This window comes from Ascaphus truei, chromosome 4, assembly GCF_040206685.1.
Source record: "Ascaphus truei isolate aAscTru1 chromosome 4, aAscTru1.hap1, whole genome shotgun sequence".
In the NCBI taxonomy this organism is placed as follows: Eukaryota; Metazoa; Chordata; class Amphibia; order Anura; family Ascaphidae; genus Ascaphus; species Ascaphus truei.
Window position 1 is genome coordinate 132,805,250 of NC_134486.1, and position 15,765 is coordinate 132,821,014.

At 39.2% G+C, this 15,765-nt stretch overlaps 1 long non-coding RNA gene across 1 annotated transcript; it reads left to right on the forward strand.

The window, feature by feature from the left end:
* The first annotated feature begins 6,319 nt into the window (after positions 1-6,319).
* On the forward strand, positions 6,320-9,412 carry LOC142492001 (uncharacterized). The gene is made up of 3 exons (XR_012800650.1): positions 6,320-6,469; positions 8,854-9,030; positions 9,176-9,412. It is a non-coding gene; the product is annotated as an uncharacterized LOC142492001 (long non-coding RNA).
* Positions 9,413-15,765: the final 6,353 nt, after the last annotated feature.

Genomic DNA, 15,765 nt, shown 5'->3' on the forward strand with positions numbered 1-15,765 from the left:
AAGGGCCTATGACTTCCAGCCCCACTGCTCATCAAAACAGCATCCTTTACGCTAAGTATAATATGCAATGGATATATTGCTTGTGAGATTGTTCTGATTCATGTATTGATGTGATTTTTTGTATTTAGTTTTTTCTGATTTTGTATTTTTATGCTTTAAATGCGTTTTTTTATATATAACAACATTAAAGTTCTCCTTCGCGCCAAATAAACTCTTGGATATAGAACAGTCAGAAATAATACTTCAGTTACAGCTGATTCCAGCAAGATGGAGAGAGATGACACTATCCTGATGTTGAATTTAGACTTGTTTGGTAGTGCCCTTTTAAAACCCCGTCCGCAGCTTGGACAGGCTCTGGCAGTCGGCGTCTCCAGCTAGAATAAGAACACCATCTCCTCTTGCGGCCACCGGGAGACACAGAGGGCCTCATGCAGTAAGCGTTGATAAGGGAATTATCGCCATTTTATAGCCAAAATTGGGTTTGAGATTCAGTAAGCGCCGATAAGTGCTTGATTTCGCCATGTTTCGGAGCCGATTATTTTGTTATGGCCAGTCAGCTGCCGATAAGCCTGTTTTCGCCACTGATCGCCACTTTTTTAAATCGGCTGGATTCAACAAAAAAAATCAGCTTATCGGGGCTGATCGGCACTACGAAATTGAGATGTTATGGCCAATTTCTCCCGCCAACTAAAGTTGGCAGTTTGGAGGGGAGAACGATCGCTAAGGCTGCCGGAACGGCACTTAGAAAAAAAAATTCTTCTGTACATCAATGGAGTCAATGGAGCGGGGACGTATAACAGTATAGTACTGTTTACGTTTCATTGCTCACAATACAAACGTCATTTGCATTACATGTAATTAAATTACATGTAATTGCATTACATTACATGGGTGCATTCCCTGCATTGTGTCACAGCTGACGTGTATTATTTGCATAACATTATACTTTTACATGTTTTCAGCATTTGCGGGTCACATTACTCATCATGTGATGATGTGCCAAGGGAAAATACTATACTCAACTCTTAAAGGAGAACCTCACATCATATCACACATTTTATTGAACTGAGCGACAATTATTTACATGATGTTACACATGTCACACATGTCACACATACACCGTATATTCATCTTCCTTTAAATTACACAATGCTAGTAATGTGTCACGCATCTTTAAACGTTCATGTACATCTGTATTCTCATGTTTACATATACTTTTGGTTCCTCCCTATTTTCATGACGTCACTTATTGGACGCTCAATCACATTGCATGTTTACATTGTAACCGTAGCATTACAAGCACTTCAACCTAACTTATACACACATGTACAGTAATTCAGCATTGGGACACCTTGTAAACTCATTCTATACCAACTATCCTCATTACAGAAATGCATGCATATGCACACGACTATTCATTGTTGTCAACATGTCACAATAACATGGCTAATTACACATGTTACACAAAACTTTTCCCACGTCAATCTCAGCCTTTTTGTCTAATTACATGACTGACTGTTGCCTTCAGAAGTTTTACATGCATTGCACATGCAACTATTTATTTGCAAGCAATGTTTGTACAAAGCTTCACGTCACATCATTGGCAAATATCATCATTCCCTGCAGAATACACACAACAAATACTTAGAACAACAACTGCACACAGCTTGCCACAGAAGTACTTTATTATGTTAATGTAACACCTTGCATTTTACTATGTCACCTGACATCATCACATACCTATTTAAAGGACGCCCATTACCTGCTCATTCACAGCTACTCATTTCAAAATGTTGAGATTGTTTAGGAGACGGAGGAACATTCTTTTCTATGACATGCTTGATGATCAAGAGAATCATATAGGGCAAGGGAGGGACACACCGAGGGACAGTGACAGGGACAGTCACGCGGATACGACAGGGACAGGGAGAGGGACAGGCCGAGGGACAGGTAGAGGGACAGGAGATCAGAGGAGAAGACAGAGGAGACAAGTTGTGCCTCGTCCGCGTCTGTACAGGGAGAGAACCCTGTTAGATGGGATGAGTGAGGAGGAGATTGTAAGTCGCTATCGTTTGAGTTCAGCAGCAATCTTAGCTCTTTATCAGGAGTAAGGGGAGATTTAGATTTTTTCACAGCCAGAGGTCGTGCAGTCCCTGGGCTTGTTAAAATGCTGTGCTCATTACATTATCTTGCTTCCGCGTCATACCAGACAACTGTGGGCATAGTGGGAGGGGTCTCGCAATCTACATTCTCGCGGGCCTTGACCCAGTTTCTCTATGCACTCAATAGACGCGCTAGGAATTATATTCATTTTCCTACAGAGGCGACAGAGTGGCTGGAAGTCAGGACTGGCTTTTATAATATAGCAGGAATACCATGTGTGCTGGGTGCAATCGATTGCACACATGTTGCTTTGATTGCACCTAGTCAGAGTGAGCATGTGTACCGCAATCGTAAGCACTACCATTCACTCAATGTACAGGTGGTATGTGATGCGACGATGAGGATAATGCATGTACCCAAATTCCCTGGTTCCAGTCACGATTCCTCTATCCTGAGGAACTCTTCAGTCTTCCATGCGTTCGAAGAGGGACATTTTGAACATGGTTGGCTGCTGGGTGAGTACACATTTACATGTTCTAACACAAAACACATTTTTATTTAGGAATGTTGGCATTGTACAATTTGATCACTAATGTCAGCTTATGTGTGCTCCATTCATTATAGGTGACTCAGGATACGGAATTAGGCCGTGGCTCTTGACTCCGGTGCTAAACCCTCAAACTGAAGCAGAGGACAGGTACAATGCAGCCCATATATCTACAAGATCTGTTATAGAGAGGACATTTGGCCTACTCAAGACCAGATTTAGGTGTCTGGACAGAACTGGTGGGGCTCTTCTATACAAGCCTCAAAAAGTGTCTGATATTATCCTTGCCTGTTGCATTTTGCACAATGTTGCACTGAGGCACAATGTACAGTCAGACCTAGCTGAGCCTTTGGTAGACGAGCATCCCACCCATGTAGCTGCTGAAAATGAACAAACAGCCAGTGGTGGCCAGACACGCCAGAATCTCATCAATTCATTTTTTTCTTGTAAGTAAAAACATATATGTTCCAAGTTCTACTTTTATAGTTACATTATGTTATCTTAAAAATAATGTTTTTTTATATACCCTTCTGGTAGGACACAGATGAATATGGGTTGCACACCTTTCTTTTCTCTGCTGTGTGCACAAAGGGATGTGGCACCGGTATGTTATTGTTGCACAGGTTATATAATCCCTCCTTAATTGTACTTTAGTTGTGTGTATGTGAATACAACTGGGGTAACAAAGCACTAATATTTTAGCATTGTGTTGTTCCTTATGCTAACACAATACACATATTATGCCCATACTCATTCATGCTTCTAGTATGCTTACATACAATGTTATTGGTGCAGTGTAACATGTACATCCATATGATGTGTACACCAGGCTGATTTACATTTTGAATGTGATTAAATATACATGGTGTTGCACATTTAACACCAAATACACACTTTGCTGTGTTGTTTACGGTACTGAAGATGGCATGTCAATGTTTGCAAGTTATATATTGTTCCTTTGCATTATAGGTATATCTCCAGTATGACTGATCATGGTATGTATATTTGCTGACATCTCTCATAAGATGTGACTACATCAATCTTCCTATAATTATTTGAAGTCAAAACCCAACATATTGGTTTAAACACAAATGTAACATATATGTACTTTCTGTATCATGTATATGCATTTAGCTACTCTTGAGCTTTCATGTGCATTGTATTAGAAAATGATTACTCCCATTTCATCACATTTTATGTATGTTTCCTTATAAATTCCATTAATGTAATATAGAGGTGTTTGGAGACAAGGGGATAACTGTACTTATTTGTTTACTTACGGGAGCTCATTCATCACGGATGAAATTGACTGATCATAACACTCCATGCATGAATGCCTGTAATCACAACAATGCGTACTACATCTTATATTTAGCAATGTAGGTGTTTTTTAATGCTAGGAATTAATAGTCAACATTAATTTAAATTTGTGACATGTGTATGTATAAGTCACACGTGTGTGGATGTGTCCTACATGTACCAAGTGTAAAACTGTTAACAGAAAAGACAATTTTGTCGCAAATGTTACTGTCATTTAGCATTTCTAATTTACCAATATGACAATGTTGGTAATATTTTTGGAATATAAATCACGTCACTTCATCATTATCATGATGATAATTATCAAGTATTGTCACAATTGTAACGTCAATCACGTGCACATTAGCATAGACACACTTTTTAAGACAACTGTTTGTGTCTGTATCAATTTGTGTAGGATCCATGTATAACACCGACAAATGATAACATCAGCTTTATTATGGTAGCTTATATCATCATATTGACTATACTATGTATTTTTAGAACGTTTAATAAACACAGTAAACTATAGTTAGTTAGGTTAATGAAATATACACAGAAACGTACTTCATTACATGATGTTGATGTCATATTCAGAACATCATGCATTGTAGGGGACCACAACATCTGGCCAATAACATTATTTGCTACAGTCCCAAACCATTTTATCAACATACCCATGTAACAAGAGATTTTTAACAATAAATGGCTAGTTGGTTGTAAGTGTCCTTTACATTGGGAGAAGGAGTGGCTCAGTGAGTAAAGACACACACTGGCACTGAGAGTTTGAAGCAGGGGAGTCTGGTTCAATTCCCGGTGTCGGCTCCTTGTGACCTTGGGCAAGTCACTTTATCTCCCTGTGCCTCAGGCGGCAAAAAATAAATTGTAAGTTCCACGGGCCAGGGACCTCAGCCTGAAAAATGTGTCTGTAAAGCGCTGTGTACAACTTGCAGCGCTATACATGAACATGCTCATATTATAATTATTATTATTATTCTTATTATTATTGTTACATAGTTTCGACAGTCATACGTTCCATTACACAATAGAATACACAAATGTGTTAGCAGAGTGGGAATGGTTGTTATATATAAAACACACCATGCCATAAAATGATAGAAGTCATTAAAGAACACTCAATAAAAATTCATGAGGCACTATTTTGCAACATCATTATGTTAATTAAGTGCTTATGCAATATAGGCATAAGGGTATCACATTTTTAATTGTTTGTTAATAAGCGCTGCAAGCAATATAAAATTAGTTCCATATGTAGTATAGTAGTCGGTGGCTCCTCCTCACAATCATCTCATATAAAGGTAGACTCTTCTGAAATCATACATTGATCCGATTGTATCTTCCCCGACATCTCTGAAATACAGCAAACACATGATGGTCAAATATGGCACCTTACTATATATGTATCCGTGACAACGCGTTACACAACTCTATATGATTGTGTACATACACACGTCACTCACTTATATGTTAGAACTACAAGTGTACATCAGTATGTAATGTTTCTTTAAATTTGTAGCAGGCATAACTATGTATATGATGTGAACGTTGCCTGTATACTGAAAAATGTGCGCTTGGCTGCACTAACTGTTAGCGCATGCGCAAAACAAAGCGTACGTTGTGCGTTCAATACATCTTGAAAATACCATTAAACATAAAATCTTTATTTCAAATACAATGAATACGAAACTACATTCGTTCTAAACGAGTACATCTGTATTCTTTTTAAACAGACGTGTTTGGACAGAAAGGACGGCCGATAACACAATGCGCAAATGCAATACGTGTGACGTCATGTTAAACCAGCGTGAAACGCACGCTAACACTCCTCCCACTCAATTAACATTCGGATAACGCCCAGTTGACGCCTACAAACACTGAGCCGCACACATGACACACTGCAGTTACCGTTACTATAACAAAACATGACAGCCAATAGGCTTTGAGGCGCGCACGTCGCTTGGGGGCGGGACTTACATCCGTAATCCTTTTTAAGGACGCCTTGGGCCATGACAAGGGTCCCACGTCATACGTGGTGGACCCGCTTTTAAATGTTGTAGATGTAGCATGATAACAAAACAGGTATGTGTTAGAGTTATGGTAAAGTGTTGCTAATATGTTTAAAGTGATAGGAAAGTACGTATATTTATTCCGTCAGCAATGTGTACTACTCTTTCAGGTTCTACTATATTGTATTCGGAAACAATTTCTTTGTGATCGCTACATGTTATGCAGTCTGCAATGTTACGCTGTATCCACGCATTGAAAGGGAAAATGGTGGTTACAAAAAAAAACATTTAAACGCAGAGTCAACTCATAACGGTTGTTATATTTACCATTCTTCTAGAATTAACTCTTCGTCTGGCTGCAACTGGTCGCTCCAGAAATGCAAGGCTTTTTCATCCACGCTTGACCCACCCGCTGAATCCAGTATGACACACATCTCCTCCATGAAGCGCTCATAGGAATCGCCACTGCTTTCTTCAAACAATTGGTCGGGAGGTAGGTTCATTTCTTCGGGTACCCATTCCAATGCATTTTCAGCTGAAAGGCTTGGTACATAATCATAGTAGTTTTGTTGTTGTACAATGTGGGTTTCAGGAATGGAGGGTGCAGATATTGCAGCAGGTATCAATTCACACGGAACAGTAGTAGCGGATCCATTGCTATTGGCATTAGGAATAAATATGCCTTTAACCACAATATATGTGCCCTCTTTCACGGTGAAATGTTTTTCTTTGGCAATCTTCCAGAAACCATAGTTGTCTTCTAGCTTATCCTGCACACGTTCAAAAAAGTAATTAGTTGATAAAGTGAATCTTATTGAGGAATTAAAATTGCGCGCATGCCGACGGTCTTGGTAATAAGGATATTTTGCTCGAATCAAATCATAGATTTGGCGTGTGCTCGCTTGGTGTCCGCAAGTTCTCAAAATAGCTTCTGACACCATGTATTTATAGCCTAAATTCGGATTCATATTTTTCACGAATTCATCAGCCATTGCAAATTAGCGAAAAAGATGTGTGCAGGTATCTGTTCTTTGCTCATCAAAATGAAACTGCTCAATGGCTAACAAATTGCTGTGTTTCCTTTTCAAGGTCAACAAAACTATAAACTGTAACTCCTTATTTCAAACGCCAATTGGATTTGTAGTTTTAATTGCTTGAACATTTGTGGTTTGTGATAGCCGCATGTGGGACAAACATGTATCCTTTTTTTATCTCGTTTCTGAAAACATTCCTACACTTTTAATTCAGTAACATTGAGTTTTCTTGAAAAATAACAAAGAGCACTGTGTGAAAATAGTGCTTAGACAGCCATATCAGTAAATACACACACCTGCAAAATGAAATGTTTTTTTCCCACATACATTTCTGTGTGTATTTGAAAGTCTGGTTAACTCCCTGTCTGCATGAGTTTAAATACGTGTGTATCTATATATATATATAAATATATCTCTCTCATAAATATATATATATAAAGTGTATATTGTACTATATGTATATTGTGTGTGTGTATGTGTGTGTGTGTATATATATATATATATATATATATATATATATATATATATATATATATATATATATATAAAACATTTTTTTTTTATATTGCAGGAGTACACACAACATATTGATGGCAGTAAGTAGGCCTTGTATGAAACCTATTTAAATGGTGATAAACATGAGTGAATTAAGTAATAAACATTTGTTTGCGCACAATGTTAGAGGCTCACACTTAGTATAGTTCTCAAACATTAGGCCTGTATTATTTAAATACTGTGTTTTCACAAGGAAGCATGAAGTGTATGTTTTTTGTAAATACATCTATACCAGTTTAGATAGTACTATATATACACACACACACACACACACACAGTGTGTGTGTGTGTGTGCATATATGCATACATACTACATATATATTAGTATAAATTCAGAGATGTTCTTGAAACAAGAACACATAAATGATTAAAGGACAACATTACAATGGCCAGCAAAGGTAAGTAATATTTAACACAAAATCCTGCTGTACACGTACAAGAAAGATGTTTGCAGTTAAATAGGTGCTTTTATAATTGCATGTGAATAATATGCACATGCAATGATTACATCAAGTAACACACCCAAATGCAATGTTTTGCTGCAAAGTCAATGGCAGCTTCTCTAAACTTAGCAACTGGCTCCTGGTGGACCATTACTGAACAGACGATTAAAACATAAATATTTATAACACTATTCATTAATTAGGAGTGTTAACATTTCCAAAACTTCACGTGTACAAGAACATATTTGAAAGTTTGGAAACAACACAGTCTTCAGCATACATACAATATTAATTAGATAATCTGAAGTCAACAAAACAAGACCAAAGACATATTTTGTGAATTAAAAAAATTTTTTTTTTTTGTTCCTTTTGAGAGCGAGTAACAGGCCTGCTTGTTGTCTCTTGAATTTTCCTTTTTCGTTTGCCACCAACTTTAGCCACAACAGAGCCACTTTGAGTGGCCTCTGGCACTTCACGGGCAGGGCTTGTGGCCAGTGACTCACCTACAGGGCTTTTGGGCAGTGATTCACTTACAGGGCTTTTGGGCAGTGATTCACCTACAGGGCTTTTGGGCAGTGATTCACTTACATGGCTTTTGGGCAGTGATTCACCTACAGGGCTTTTGGGCAGTGATTCACTTACAGGGCTTTTGGCCAGTGATTCACCTACAGGGCTTGTGGCCAGTGACTCACCGACAGGACTTGTGCCCACTGACACATGTGAGCAAGTTGGTAGACACTGCACAAGTGATGGTTGGTCTGTTTCATGTGTGTCTTTTGTTGTTTTTGACCAAAAACTGGTCAGTAGTAACTGCTTGTGTTTTCTTTTTGTGGCCTCCTTTGTAGGTGTCAGCTGCTGAATTTGTACAGATGGCAGCGGTAGGATGTCGTCAGGAACCTGCACAGCAATGTCTGCTACTTGACCGGTAACATTCGGGCCTGGTGAATGAATATCAGAAGCATGTGGTGAAAACTGACCTGCATGAACAGATCCTGCCTGTGAGGTGTTCAAGTTGAATTGTGGTACATTAGTCATTCTCAAGTAATTAGCTTGTGTTTGCTGAACAACTAATGCTTCGAATGAGGTGTTGATTTTTTGCAACTGTTTAGGCACTTCAATGAAGACTCTGTGGAGATGTGCCAATTGTGAAACTGTTTCTTCCTGCAGTGCAATCATCCTTTCCAGCACTGTCATCAGGTCAGAATGGCGACGATTTTCTGCTTCCACAATTTTTCCCTCAGAAGCTACAATTGCATCGTATGTGGTATTTGCTGGACGATTTGGCGGTAAAACAGTTTCAATTGGAACCTCTTCATGGTCACTTGCTTGTATTTGTGTGTCTATGGCGGCGGCGGCATCATCATCATCATCATCATCATCATCATCATCATCATCATCATCATAATCCTCTTCATCATCATAATCCTCTTCATCATGTTCTACAAATAAATGTACACATTATTAAATGGCATGTTAATCTCTGCTGTGTTACTATGTAATTCTACTGTGTCATAAGTAACAACTAACATGTTTCCATACGTTTTATAACCTCACATTAAAAACTACCTTGACTTAAGAATAATGTTTGGACTCAGTATGAAATATGAGTGAATGAAAACTTGCTGTAAACTCACAACTCCTACATGATAGTTAACATCACTAACACAATACATGTTGCCTTACACTTCATTTTCACATACACTAAGTAATCCTATTTAAAGAACATGTGCAAAACAAATAATGAACATGACAACATAACATATAGAAGAGCACATATTATATGGCCACCAACTGATACACTCACCTTCTAGGTGTGTTGAGCTGGCTGACCCAGGTGAAGACACTTGTTCCGTCTCAGGTGACACATGTCCTTCAGGGGCAACTATATATAACAATAACATAAGTTTTACATTTACATGTGTAAATATTGAACAAACAGTTATTGTATGTTCTGTATTTATGAGTACCTAACAGCATCAGTTCCTTAACCCAAAATGTGTGTGTGAAAGTGAACATAAATAGTTGTAATAACAATGTACATGCCTGTGTACTTAGAAGTTTTGAGTTCCCTAACATAAAACATACTATGTTTCTGCAGTAATGCGTGAGGATAAATAGATTAAATTTGTACATAAAAATCATATGTTGTGTAGTGATATCAGTATCATAATGTACATAACTATCATGAGATGACCATTCACAATGGTTATCATGAAGGTGGTCATATTGCAAAAAGTGTTGTTTTTGGTAGAGGATATGTGTGGTACATTAATATAAGATGTGGCACACCTGAATGTGGCTGTGACTCAACAAGACAACACATGCAGTGTGTGATAATGTGTCGTTGATAGTAGTTCATCTATAGATATGAGTGAACTAATGTGTGACGTACGCTTTGATAAGTAATGAGTTGTTGGGGCATTTAGTAGCTAAAGTGAAGCTTTCAAATGAGTGTGATTAACTTCAGTTGTGCTAGTCAGGTTGTAAGAACGGTATTCCCTTCCCCAAAAAGCCTAATCAGCCACACCTTTCAATTACTTGAAACAGGTGAAAATGGTGTGAACTAAGTTGACCCTAAAATGAGGCTGTAATTAGTGTGTGTGCTGAACCCCACCCCCTCTGTTGAAGTGTATGCTGTGATGAGATATTAATTGCAGCTGCTTTAACACAATGGTAGATGAGCTAAATAGTCGTGTGCAGTTTTTAAGTTATGAAAACAATGACATAACATATGATACGTGTGCCTCATTATGCTGTCTGTATATGACTTAAAGCAAAAATGGACCTTTTCATTAATAACTATAGATGTGTTAGTGCAAGTGATGTTTGTAGGCCGTTGCATGCAATATATTTGATGCATGCTTAAAATAGGCAGTAATGTCATGTTTGTCGGAGTAAAATAAATAAAATACACAATAATATTATACATATTTATGTTCTGTACCTGTAGCTAGTAATAATTTCTCATTAACATGTGTTACACATGTGTACTACCCTGTTGTTCCCCATCTTCGCCCACCATCAATTGCTTCCACTGCAGCAATGCATTTTGGGAATTCACATGTAAATGAGCACACAATGGCACGTGCTATATTAGTTACTGCTTTTAGTAGGACTACAACATATATGTCTATTTTGAGATATATATATATATACAGAATCAGACATATACATATATAGATGCAGGTATGCTTATATTGTGAAGACAGTATAAAAAGCAGTGTAAATATGCAAAATAACTGTAAGCAACGACACGCCTAGTACATTAATATTTCTCACCTGGTGGAAATTGTGAGGGATAAATTCCTATATCACGGTCACCAGGTAAGCCTTCCACGACGACGGGAAGTAATTTTGCCCGAAGCAGCTCCTCCAATGGACTTAATATGAGACGTTGTGGTGTCGGCCCACCTCCAGTGCCAGTAGCATGCACGCGTTGGTGTTGTATTTTCTTTTTCAATTTGGACCTAATATCATCAAATCTCTTGTGACAATTCCGCTTGTCCCTCACATGATTCCCACACGCATTGACACCAATGACTATTGTGTCCCACATTTCTTTTCTGCTTGCTGAAATTGTCCGCCCTTGAAAAACATATAAAATATATGAGGTAAATTAATAATAATAGAAGCACCAGTTTCCTACACTGCTAGCTGTTCCAAGAGATAGCAAACATGCTGTTTTATGTGTAATATGTGAAGCACATGAGCATTCACTACTAAACCTATACATGTAAGCAAGGTTGCATTCATATTGTATGCAGTTATGGCAAATTGACCGCCTGTGTTTAGTTGTCCTTGTAAGGCATGATAAAAAGCTGTGTTTCCAGACTAATTAACATAGAAAGAAATTCTGAACCCATATTTGCATATGAACAAAACTCAGATGACCTAGGATCACATGTATTTGAATAATAAATGTAAAGGTACACTTACCTAGTAAATGTCCATATATACTGTCATAGTGCTCCAGAATGCCAGTGACAAGAGCTGTATTTTCCTGGTCATTGAAGCGAGGATTACGTGGCTTCTCCACACGTTTCTTCCGAGCAGGTTTAGGGTCAGAGCTTGGCTGGTGCTGACTGGACTCTCCTTGTTCCAATGGAAGAGCCTCCAAAAGCTGCCCACCAGCAAGCACGCCACCACCATCCACCCCATCAGCAATTGCGCCACCAGCAGCACTCACAGCACCAGCACTCCCACTCCTAGCACCAGCACTCCCACTCCTAGCACCAGCACTCCCACTCCTAGCACCAGCACTCCCACTCCCAGCAACAGCACTCCCACTCCCAGCAACAGCACTCCCACTCCCAGCAACAGCACTCCCACTCCCAGCAACAGCACTCCCACTCCCAGCACCAGCACTCCCACTCCCAGCAACACCACTCGGTGCACCAGCAACATCACTCCCCTGAACAGTACGTTCACTCCGACGCGTACTCCCACGAGTAGCACTCCCACTCCCACCAGCATCACTCTTCCCACGCTTTGCGGGCATACTTCCAGCACTCACAAAAAACAGACAATAAATGTACAGCCAATCACACGAAACACTTCCACATATAAAACAAGACAAAGATGTAAACAAAACAACAATGGACAAAGCTCACCCAATACACAACAAGTCTCTCAGTCAATATGCAAATCTTCAATCAGCCAGCTCTGTGCGTCTCTCTCTCTCTCACTCCCAACAACACAGAGAATGATTAGCAGTACACGTTGCCTTTAAATATGGCGCGCAATCCAATACATGCTTGTTTCGCCTGATTCAGCAAGATTTGTGATTGGGCAACCTAACAGCACCCCGCCACGCACGCCGATACACCTGTGTGTGATCGGCTAATCATCGTGAGAGTGGGCGGATTTGTTTTCGGGTTGATTTTGAATGTATTCGGCACTTACTGCATACGGAGAGGAAAAATCGCCAATAACATGACTAATCGGTAAGATTGCCGATTTCACATAATCGACGCTTACTGCATGAGGCCCAGAGTCTCTTCAGGATCAAATCAGTTGTTAGCCTTGACCACGCCCCTGTGTGTGCTCTGCTATGTTAGTTAGCTCCACCCTAAGGGAGGACTTTGATGTTGTTAAGTATTTTTTTGTCTTTTTTGGGTTGAGAGAAAAACCTTTTCAAGCCCTTCAGGCTGCCGTTCTCACATAGGAATGCTTGCCACCTAATAGCTAGACTGGTCCTATAGACATTTGTCACCATCCATTTCAGTATTCACTGTATATTAGGTATAGCGCTTTGTGTTTGCATTTTTCCTTTTTTCACATTTTTTTTATATACTGGTATTTATTTTGTGAGTGCTGCATGGTGTTACTTTGTTGCGAATCTCTCAGCTGCTGTACATATCTAAAGGATCTATGTTTCAACTAATGGGAGAACATGAGGGAATATCTCCTCTCCACTGTCAGAAATAGGTACACCAGGTTTACCATAGTACTGGACATAAACTATAGGTCCAGGCCAAAAAACACAAACAAACTGCTAAAACGTCATAGTTGGAGAGTATGCATTTGTTCAATTATTCTATGTAAGTGTATGTCCTGTATTTGCTTCATTGCTTTATTGTATGTACAGGGTTACATTTGCTCTATTGTTCTATGTAAAGTGCAGCCTTTGGTTAATAATAATGTGTAGAGTGCTGTATGTATGCAATTGTTCTTCAGTATACAGTATAATTTGTTCTACGTAAAATGGTGCACTTGCTAGTGGCACTACATGAGAATAAGCTACTATTATTATTATTACTTTTATTATTTTTATGCTAAATTCTTCAGGCGAATTATATGTTTGAGAGACATTATGAGATATTGTCCAAAACGTGGTATGATCTGAGGGCTAAGTCTGCATATATAACCCGTCTGTAAATAGTATGAAACAGTATAAACAGCACACACTAAGCAAGTACATAGTATGGAATGTCTAGTTTACAAAAATGTATCAGTGGGAAAAAATGCAACACTTCAGGGAATACTTTAAATGCTTCCCTAGTATAAAATACAAGCCTTAGGTTACTAGATTCTCACGACTTTGCACTGTCATATATTTTGATAGGTGTTTCTTTCCATATTTATATATACTATTGATATTTTGGTGAATGCTCAGTTGCTGAATTAAACAAAAATCTGCATTTATACATTAGCTTGAACAATAATTTATTCCTTAGGAAAGAGGATATACAGTCGAGTCATAGAGTAATGATGAGTATGACTAAAAGTAAACCTTATACTGTATATTTAGTATAGAACATAAACTGCAAACACATTAATTTCCTTGTCAGCTCCAAATGCTTCAATTCCCTTACCTCATAGCAACAGTAAGTAAACTTCTACTGTTGCAGGTTATCTTAACATACCCCTAATAATAATAGTTTTCCTATACAATACATGTAGCGCTGTACATAGAACTTTGTAGGCACATCTAGCTACAGTCATATAGAGCTTACAATAAATTGTTTGCGGCCTGAGGCATAGTGGGCCATTTTTGGCCTTTTTGCTTAGATAAAGTGTAGTATATATCCTTACTAGATGAGTGGCTGCACTTGTTCTTGGCCAAGAATGCACTTCTTGTAGTTCATAGTTACATACCTTAAAGCAGCAATACACGTTTATTTTATTGGGTTTTTTTGATGTTTGTTTTTTTTATTACTGGTTCCAGGGAGCCCTGCTCCAGACATACTTACCATCGGAGCGGTGCCAGTATCTATGCTGCCAGAGAACTGTGTGCTGGCAATTAAATGTCCCGCGGGCCAATAGGACACCAAGACATCACCCAGTGCGGCTTCCTATTGGCCTGTGTGACCAGACCCTGCCAAAGTGACATTTGTGATCACGAAACATGTAGGGTGGAGCCTAGCATACATCCGTCCGTGAGGTAGTGAGAGGAGGGATTTCCTAAGCAGCGCCGACGTCATCAGGGAGGTAGTTCACTCTGTTTGCGGCCGCAGAGGGAGATTGTGTTAGAACTTACCTTGGCAGTCTGCATAGGATCCCAGAATCTCAAGCTGTGGACGGCATTGTAAAATCACGGGCCAAGGCATGCTACTATGTGAGGGATATATGTCTTGTGTCTTTTATAATAAATTGATGTTCTCTTTTGGTAATGTGCATTTGTTTATTTGCATGGGTACTGATCGGGTTGGAGGATTAGTCCAAGCATCAGGTGTGGGGACATCACCCGATCAAGGATACAAAGAATACAAAGATACAAAATTGAAGCATTTTATTTTTATCATTGCTGTAAATAGGCATTCTTAAGGGATTGTTCAAGTACTCTGAGTGTAAGAGGTTACTGCGCAATGTTTTCCTTTCTCTCTTTACTTGCAGTATTGTAACATCCGGAGGAGAACAACCACTACAAAGACTTTTCTTTACCTGGACTGTTGAAATCATCTGTTCGGGAGTGGTAGATACACTCCTAATCTGCGCCATGGACGTTGTGTTCTCTTATTGTTACAATAGGGGTTACATAGCGCTGAAATTAATGGGGTTCAATGAATAAAATTAAACATGTATTGTGGACCTTGTCCACCTGGGGGCACCTAGTACCCACACCATACAGCGACCAGAGTTATCAACCCCATTAAAACTGAGTTAATATCGCACCCAGCAAAAAAAAGTACCACTTCTTATTGCCACGGATTTTGCCCACTGGCGACCCGTGCTGAGGAGATGGGAGCAGGAAAGAAGGGCCGGCTGGCAGCTCTGGGTCATGTGCATTGGCGCTTCCCCCCCATTGCCCCACACGG